The 6,790-nt window shown below is 41.5% G+C and overlaps 1 pseudogene; it reads right to left on the bottom strand.

The window, feature by feature from the left end:
* Positions 1-822: 822 nt before the first annotated feature.
* On the bottom strand, positions 823-1,736 carry LOC110151516 (histone H3-like centromeric protein A pseudogene; annotated as a pseudogene).
* Between the last annotated feature and the right edge of the window lie 5,054 nt (positions 1,737-6,790).

Raw genomic sequence — 6,790 nt, 5'->3', positions numbered from 1 at the left:
GAACTTGCTTCTGCTGTTAATGATGAAGTCAATCTGAAAGACAGAGATTTGTATGCTGGATGCGCCAGGCTATTCCATGCAACTGACTGGTCTTCTCTTATTTTTTCCATCATGTTTAAATAAAAGTAAATATATATATGGTAAAAAATTTAAATGGTACAAGAAGATTTAAAATAATCAGTGAATATCCTTTTTGCCCATAACCTAGAAAATCTGATGTCTTCCAAATCATCAGCCACATGAATAATTTGCAAAGTGAAGTCAACCTTAGAGTCTCTTCATCTGAAAATTATTCTCAGGATTTCTGGAATGTGTTGCTTCTCTCATATACTACCTCCGTTACAGAGGAAAGCCATGCAGTCTTCTTCTAAAAAAAAAAAACTAACTATGAAAGCAACTCGCATGCTCTGCTCCAAGAGAGCAAGTCCAGGCAACACCCTGTACTCCGTGGATCTGGCCCTGGCTACAGGACCAGAAATTTAGGAATCATACTAACTAACAAGGCACTTTCAAAAATAACTTTCTTTCAATCAAAACGAGGTCATCATATATACAGTATCACGTGTGACTGCTAACTAACTAGGGAGAAGCTGCTATATAGCATACGGAGCCCAGCCTGGCGCTCTGTGCTGACCTAGAGGAGAGGGAGGCTCAAGAGGGAGGGGATATATACATATAATTATGGCTGATTCCTGTTGTTATACCAGAGAAACCAACACAACATTGTAAGGCCATTACCTTCCAATTAAAAAATCAACCCTAAAAGAACCCCACAAGGTCATCTGGTCCTTGAAAAACAGAGAGGATGAACTCTGTCAGAGATTCAGTTTATCTGGTCATTATTTAATTGAAAAATAAGTGTGTGTTAGTTGCTCAGTAGTGTCTGACTCTTTGTAACCCCATGAACTGTAGATCTCCAGGCTTCTCTGTCTATGGGGTTCTCCAAGCAAGAATACTGGAGTGGATTGCCATTCCTTTCTCCAGAGGATCTTCCTGACCCAGGGATTGAACCCGGGTCTCCTGAATGGCTGGCAGACTCTTTGCCATTTGAGCTACAGGAAAGTCCAAATTAAAACTGAAAAATAACTTTGTACAAAAGGACACAAGCCACAGAATCCCAAACATTCAAGTTAAGACTAGGTCGAAGCTTTCCTAGAGAACAAAGGGGAGGCGAGGCAGCAAAGGAGTCAGGACGGAGAAGGAAGCTTCCTTCAGAGAAACTCCCACCCCGGTGATGGGAAGTTGAGTGCTCTCCCCTCAAGGTCCGCTCACTCTCTGGTGAGTAGGAAATGCTTACAGAGACTTGGGCGGGTGGCCAGAGCTCAGCCAAGCCCTTCCTGAATGCCTCGGATCCTCCGGCCCAGCTGCACATCCTTCGGGAAGAGCGTGACGCGGCCGGCGTGTAAGGAGAGGAGATAGGCATCCTCGAAGAGATGAACTAGAAACGCTTCTGCTGCCTCTTGTAGGGCCAACAGGGCCTGGGCTTGCCAATTGAAGTCCACACCACGAGTGAATTGAACACATATTTCTCTTGCCAGGCGGCAGAAAGGGGTCTTTCTTAACAGCAGGTGTGTGGTCTTCTGAAGAGTTCGGATCTCCTTCAGGATTCTATATCTCCGGCGAGCAGGTGAACAGGAGGACGTGCCTAAGGACGGGGCTGGCCGGCGTGCGGCGGGAGCCGGGCTCATGGGGCGCCTCCTTGGTGTTTTGGGCTTGCGGCTCCAGCGCGGGCCCATGGCGGGCGCGCAGGGCTGCGGCCCCGCGGCTCCTTCTAGATCTTCTGGGTCTGGGGGCAGAGGCTGGGAGCAAAAACCACTACAATATTTTAAAGTAATAAGCCTCCAACTAATAAAAATAAATGAAAAAAACTATAGAATTTGTTTTAAAAATAGCTTTTTTAAAAGAAAGGTATTAGTAGGCAATAAAAATGAAAGTTAAAGGAGTAATAAAGAGCTAAAATTTTTAACAAATTAAAAAGTGATAATAGTAAAAGTATATTTAGGAACTTCTCTGGAGCTGTTGTGGGCAGTGTGTGATCAGTTCATTGACAAATAGTCTCTTGTTCTGGCTCGTACTTATTCTCAAGGTCTATAGGTGCCCCTCAAATGCACAGCCTCAGCCTTACCTGCAAGGTTTTAATCTGTTTCACCTGTCACTTCCGGGATGGTTCCTCCTTTGCTTATCTTGGCTTCCTCTGTTTGCAAGTTTCTTCAGTGTCTAATTTTTGCCCTGACACAAGAGAGCGAAGGTGGCCACTTATTTAGGCTCACTTGTTCAGCTGTGCTGTAGAGAAGGAGGGACACTGAAAATAAATATTGCTGGCATATGTGGGGAGTGCTCATAGTGGATGGACCACACTGGGTTTGCCACAGCCCAACATGGCATGTACTTCTCAGGTCCACACAATTCAGCCTCCAGAGTGCTCTGCAAGAGCACTGTCCCAAGTGAGCCCTGAGTTTTGTGCGCTTCTCAGGTCTAAGTCACTCAGGTTCTCAAGTGCTCTGCAAGGGCACAGACCCAGATGGGCTGTGTGTTTTGCGTCCTTCCCAGGTCTGAGCAGCTCAAGTGATTGGGTGCTTGGTGAGCACACTGTCCCAGGTGGATCATTGTGTCTTATGCACCTCCCTGGTCCCAGACGCTCAGTTTCCTGGGTGTGCCCTGAGGGCACAGTACCAGGTGTGCTGTGTATCTCCTCTGGGGAGCTGATCTCAGACTGTGACACTCCTGGCAGATGTGAACCATCCAGGATCCCAGGAAGATGTAGTTAGCAATTGGCAGCCTGCTCACAGTTTGGTGGAAGATGTGGTCTCGGGCTGAGATTGCAGCAGTTCCTTGCCTTCCATCTCTGGCTGTCACACACATGCTTCTCTGCCTGGGGTGAGGGAGAGTGATAAATGGCAGCTGGTTTTCTCTCCTTTGGTATTTGCTAGGGCACAATCCTTTGATCTGTGAGCATGCCAGGGGACACCATGCAGTGTTAGAGCCTTTTGTGGGAAAGGTCTTTTTTTTTTTTTTTTCCTTCGTCTCTTTGGTGATCCCAGGGTTTGGGTTCTTATGTCAAATTAGCCCCCTCACATTGTCCTCAGGGCATTCAAACCTGGTCTTTACCCTAAGGACTAATGATGCAGCCCATACCTCCCTGCCCAGCCCCCACTCTCTGCTGATGGATACAAGCGTCTGAGTCACTTTTCTGCAAGTCGTTGTGGTTAGGTGCATATTCTGTTTCTTTTTTCTTTCTTTTCTTTTTTCTTTCTGATTATGTTGCCCTCTAATATTCCAAAACTCCCTAGTAAAACGCCTATGAGAGGGTTTCCTATTGTGTAGAAACTTCTCCTCCTTCATGACTCCCTCCCCAGAAAAGGTCTCCACCCCTAAATCCTTTATCTCTGTTTTCATGTTTTTTTTTTAATGTTCCCTAAGTATCTCCTATTTTCTTAAAGAGATCGATAGTCTTTCCAATTCTATTGTTTTCCTCTATTTCTTTGCATTGTTCACTTCAGAAGGCTTTCTTACCTCTCCTTGCTCTTATTTGGAACTCTGCATTCAGTTGGTTATATCTTTGCCTCTCTCCTTTGCCTTTTGCTTCTCTTCTTTTCTCAGCTATTTGTAAGGCCTCATCAGAGAACCATCTTGCCTTTTTGCATTTATTATTCTTGGGGATGATTTTGGTTACTTCCTCCTGTACACTGTTATAAACCCCTGACCATAGTTCTTCAGGCACTCTATCAGATCTAATCCCTTGAATCTATCTGTGACTTCCACAGTATAATCAGGGCTTCCCTGATGGCTCAGTTGGTAAAGAATTCACCTGCAGGAGACCCCGGCTCAATTCCTGGGTTGGGAAGATCTGCTGGAGAAGGGATAGGCTACCCACTCCAGTATTCTTGGGCTTCCCTTGTAGCTCAGCTGGTAAAGAATCCTCCTGCAATGCAGGAGACCTGGGTTCTTTCCCTGGGTTGGGAAGATCCCCGGAGAAGAGAGAGGCTACCCACTCCAGTATGCTGGCCTAGAGAATTCCATGGGGTTGCAAAAAGTTGGACATGACTGAGTGACTTTCACTTCATTTCACACTGTATAATCATAAGAAATTTGATTTGGGTCATACCTGAGTGGCCTAGTGGTTTTCTCTATTTCAATTTAAGGCTGAATCTTTCAATAAGGAGCTGATGATCTGAACCACAGTCTGCTCTCAATCTTTTTTTTTTTTTAAACTGACTGTATAGAGCTTCTCCACCTTTCTTCAGCTGCAAAGAATATAACCAACCTGATTTTGAATATTAGTTGACATATATGTAGGGCTTTAATTCTAGAATCTCTAACTTGTTCCATTAGTCTGCATGTGTGCGTGCTAAGTTGCTTCAGTAGTGTCCACCTCTTTACCACCCTATGTACTGTAGCCTACTAGGCTCATCTGTCCATTGGATTCTCCAGGCAAGAATCCTGGAGTGGGTTGTCATGCCCTCCTCTAGGGGATCTTCCTTACCCAGTGATCCATGGAATTCTCCAGGACAGCATACTGGAGTGGGTAGCCTTTCTCTTCTCCAGGGGATCTTCCCAACCCAGGGAAAGAACCCAGGTCTCTTGTTTTAGTAGTGAGGTGTTTTGTTTGTTTTTTTTTTTAACCCCTGAGCCACCTGGGAAGCCATCCATTAGTCTATATTTATGCAAACTCCATACAATCTTTATTATTGTAACTTTATAATACAGTTTAAAACCAAGAAGTGTGACATATCTAATTTTCTTCTATTTCGTTGGAATTGCTTTAGCTATCCATGGTCTTTTCAGGTTTCATACAAATTTTAGGATTTTTTTTTCCTATTTCTGTGAGTAATTCCATGGACATTTTGATGGGAATTGAATTTAATTGATATATGGGTTCTGTAGTATGCCCATTTTAATAATATTAATTCTTCCAATCCATGAACATGGATGTCTTTTTATTTGTTTGTGTCTTCAATTGCTTTCAATAAAGTCTGTAGTTTGCATTTTGTAGATATTTTATCTCTGTGGATAACTTTGTTCTTAGCTTTTTTATTGTTTTTAATGCTATAAATTACAATATTGTTATATAGGATAGAATTTTAAAATTACCTTTTCAGATATTCTGTTGTTAGTGCATAGACATGCATGCAACCATAGCTTGTACCTTGATTTATATCTTTCAGATTTACTGGAATTTGTTGATTAGTTCAAACTCTTTTTCTGTTGAGTCTTTGTGAATTTCCAAAATCATATCATCTTCAAATAGTAACAATTTTACTACCTCTTTCTTGATTTGGATGCTTTTTATTTTTTATTTCCTAATTCTCTAGCTAAGACTTCTAATACTATATAGAATGAGGGGTGAGAATTGGCATCATTTTGTTTTTTGTTTTCCTGTTTGAAACTTTCAAACTTTCACCATGGAGTATGATGTTACCTGTGATTTTTGTTCTGTATGTCCTCTACTATTTCTTATCATGAGAGGATGCTATATTTTGTCAAAGTTTTTTTTTCTATATCTGTTGTAATCATCATGTATTTTTTTCTTTTATTCTATTAACGTGATGCATTAGTTACATTTATTGATTTCATAAGTTAAACACAGCATCTAATGAATAAGTCCCACTTGGTCATGGTAGAAGCTTTCAAATGAGTTATTGAGTTCAGTTTGCTGTATGTTATTGATAATATTTGTATTTGTGTTCGTCAGGGTAGTGGCCAGTAGTTTTCTCATAGCCTCATTATCTGGCTTTGGTGTCAGGTAATGCTAACCTTGTGGAATGAGTTTGGGCTGACCTCTCCTATTCACAGTTTTGGAAAAGTTTGATAAGTGTTGTTTGTTATTTTTCCTTTAAATTTTTGGTAATAGCATATCAGTGAAGCAATCTGATGCTGATTTTTTTTTTTTTTTTGCATTGGGAAGATTTTGATTGCTGATTCAATCTCCATATACTATATTTGTCTCTTTAGATTTTCTATTTCTTTCAGATTTAGTCTTGTATTTCTAGGATTTCATCCATTTCTCCTAGTTTGCTAGTTTTGTTGACATATAATTGTTTATGGTAAATTCTTATGATCCTATATATTTCTGTAGCATCATGTTAATGTGCTCTCTTTCATCTAATATTAGTTATTTGAATCTTCTTTCTTTCTTTCTTAGTTGTTGCTGTTCAGTAGCTAAGATGTGACTGGTTATTTGCAAACCCATGGATTACAGAACACCAGGCTTCCCTGTCCTTCACTATCTCCCAGAGTTTTCTCAAGCTCACGTCCATTGATTTGATGCTGCCATCCAACCATCTCATCCTCTGTTGTCCCTTTCTCCTCCCGCCTTCAAACTTTCCTAGCATCAGGGTCCTTTCCAATGAATTGGCTCTTCATATAAGGTGGCTAAAGTGTTGGGAGCATCAGTTTCAGTATCAGTCCCTCCAATGAATATTCAAGGTTGCTTTCCTTTAGGAGTGACTGGGTTGATCTGCTTGCTCTCCAAGGCACTCTCAAGAGTCTTCTCTAGCACCACAGTTATAAAGCATCAATTCTTTGGTGCTTAGCCTTCTTCACTGTCCAACTCTCAAATCTGTAAATGAGTACTGGTAAAACTACAGCTTTGACATGACAGACCTTTGTTGGCAAAGTGATATTTCTGCTTTTTAATTTGCTGTCTAGGTTTGTCATAGTTTTCCTCCCAAGAAGCAAACATCTTTTAATTTCATGGCTGTAGTCACTGTCTTCAGTGATGTAGGAGCCATAAAAAAATAAAATCTGTCACTGCCTCCTCTTTTTCTCCATTTGCCATGAAGTGATGGAT

The sequence above is a fragment of the Odocoileus virginianus genome, chromosome X, assembly GCF_023699985.2.
Source record: "Odocoileus virginianus isolate 20LAN1187 ecotype Illinois chromosome X, Ovbor_1.2, whole genome shotgun sequence".
In the NCBI taxonomy this organism is placed as follows: domain Eukaryota; kingdom Metazoa; phylum Chordata; class Mammalia; order Artiodactyla; family Cervidae; genus Odocoileus; species Odocoileus virginianus.
The sequence above is the reverse complement of the archived record's forward strand: the minus strand, read 5'-3'. Positions and strand labels throughout refer to the sequence as shown.